The sequence below is a fragment of the Leptodactylus fuscus genome, chromosome 9 (assembly GCF_031893055.1).
Source record: "Leptodactylus fuscus isolate aLepFus1 chromosome 9, aLepFus1.hap2, whole genome shotgun sequence".
Lineage (NCBI taxonomy): Eukaryota > Metazoa > Chordata > Amphibia > Anura > Leptodactylidae > Leptodactylus > Leptodactylus fuscus.
In genome coordinates this window covers 934597-937435 of record NC_134273.1, presented here as the reverse complement: position 1 = coordinate 937435, position 2839 = coordinate 934597, and positions in this window count along the sequence as shown.

The window sequence follows — 2839 nt, the reverse complement described above, 5'->3', positions numbered from 1 at the left end:
TCCCTGTTGGTCTGGCTGATAGTTGTTTGTATGGAAGTTTGTGAGCAGTGTCTTGATTTCGGGTCGGTTGGTTGCGTTGCTATATTCTATGGCCTGGTGGTTGGCCCATGTGAAATGTCTTGGTAGGTTGTAGAGGCCGGACTGTTGGGGCTCATGTATGGGTGTTTTGTTCCTGGTTCTCATGTATAGTAGGATCTGGTTGTGGTCTGATAGATGGGAGTCAGGTGCGATTGTGAAGTCTTCAATGTCTGACAGGTCTGCGTCTGTAATGGCATAGTCCACCACGCTGTTGCCCACTTGAGAGTTTAGTGTGAAGCGTCCTCTGGGATCGCCTGTGTTACGTCCGTTTATTATGTACAGTCCTAGGCTTCGGCACATGTTCAGCAGTTGTCTCCCACTCTTGTTGACAATTCTGTCTTGGCTGTTTCTTCTTGTCTGTGTGGGTTCTGGGTGGTGGATCTCACTACCGTGCGTATGTGGGTTGTCGTCCGGGGGCAGGTAGTCTATCTCTGTGCCTGTCCTTGCATTCAGGTCTCCGCATATTAGTACTCTGCCTTTGGGTTGGAAGTGGACGGCTTCCCTTTGTAGGACCTCGTAAGTGTCGGGGTGGTGGTAGGGGGACCCTGGTGGGGGCATATATACTGCACAGAGATAGATGTCCTGCTGGCCGCTGAGGATGGAGCTGCTTATTTTTATCCATATGTGATTAGTTCCACGTTTGGTAGCTTTTACGTGTTCTTTGAGCTCCTCCTTGTACCATATTAGTATGCCTCCTGAGTGGCGGCCATGTTTGGTGGTCTTATTTTTCTGGGCGGGCACTGAGAGTTCCTTGTAGCCCATGGGTGTTAGGGACTCGTCATCTGCCCGGGTCCATGTCTCTAGGAGGATTTGGATGTCTATGTTTTTTAGTCTGTCTATGAAGTCTGGATCTTTTGGGTTAGATCTATAGGCTGAGGCGTTCAGCCCTTGTATGTTCCAACTACTGATAGTTAGTGATTTCATCTTCAGTGTGTAAACCTTGTAATGAGCTGTCCTGCAGTGCAGGGCCCTGTATCCTGTATATATATATATATAATGTATTAGTGCAGGGCCCTGTATCCTGTATAAAGTACAGTCCTATGAGAAAGTTAGTGCCCCCCTATTAATCGCTGTAAATATTTTGGTGTTTGCCATGTCAGTCTGATCTATCTAATAACTGATGGACACAGTACTACTCCTCCCTGTATATATATATACTGCTGCACAGTAATATCTCAGGATTGAAATGAGGTTTATTGTACTAACAGAAAATGTGCAATATGCATTACACCAAAATGTGACCGGTGCAGAAGTCTGGGCGCCCCACAGAACAGTGCCAGTAATATTTCGTAGCTCCTCCTCCTTTTGCCTCTAGTCGCTTCCTGTTGCTGTTAATCAGTTCCTGGATCCTGGATGAAGGGATTTTGGACCGTTTCTCTTTACAATTCGCGTTCAGTTCAGTTTGATGGTGGCCGAGCATGGACAGCCCGCTCTCAAATGATCTGAAAACAAAGATTGTTCCACATAGTTATTCAGGGGAAGGATACAAGAAGTTGTCTCAGAGATTTAACCTGTCAGTTTCCACTGTGAGGAACATAGTAAGGAAATGGAAGAGCACAGGGACAGTTCTTGTTAAGCCCAGAAGTGGCAGGCCAAGAAAAATATCAGAAAGGCACAGAAGAAGAATGGTGAGAAGAGTCAAGGACAATCCACAGACACCTCCAAAGAGCTGCAGCATCATCTTGCTGCAGATGGTGTCACTGTGCATCGGTAACTATACAGCGCACTTTGCACAAATAGAAGCTGTATGGGAGAGTGATGAGAAAGAAGCCGTTTCTGCAAGCACGCCACAAACAGAGTCGCCTGAGGTATGAAAAAGCACATTGGGACAAGGCAGCTTCATTATGGAAGAAGGTCCTGTGGACTGATGAAACAAAGATTGAGTTGTTTGGTCATACAAAAAGGCGTTATGCATGGCGTCCAAAAACAGCATTCCAAGAAAAACACATGCTACCCACTGTAAGATTTGGTGGAGGTTCCATCATGCTTTGGGGCTGTGTGGCCAATGCCGGCACTGGGAATCTTGGTAAAGTTGAGAGTCGCATGGATTCCACTCAGTATCAGCAGATTCTTGAGAATAATGTTCCAGAATCAGTGAGGAAGTTGAAGTTACGCCGGGGATGGAGATTTCAGCAAGACAATGATCCAAAACACCAAAGCTCCAAATCCTCAGGCATTCATGCAGAGGAACAATTACAATGTTCTGGAATGGCCATCCCAGTCCCCAGACCTGAATATCATTGAACATCTGTGGGATGATGTGAAGCGGGCTGTCCATGCTCGGCGACCATCTAACTGAACTGAACGCGAATTGTAAAGAGGAACGGTCCAAAATCCCTTCATCCAGGATCCAGGAACTGATTAACAGCTACAGGAAGCGACTAGAGGCAAAAGGAGGAGGAGCTACGAAATATTACTGGCACTGATCTGTGGGGGCGCCCAGACTTCTGCACCGGTCACATTTTGGTGTAATGCATATTGCGCATTCTCTGTTACTACAATAAACCTCATTCCAATCTTGAAATATTACTGTGTCCATCAGTTATTAAAGAGATCAGACTGACATGGCAAACACCAAAATATTTACAGAGATTAATAGGGGGGCACTAACTTTCTCATAGGACTGTATAATGTATAAGTGCAGGGCCCTGTATCCTCTCTCTCTATATATAATGTATACTGCTCCTGTGTACTGACATGATCCTAAAGCAAAATATAAAATGGGCCTTTCTCTTCCTACAATAAAACATTTGTAACAAGG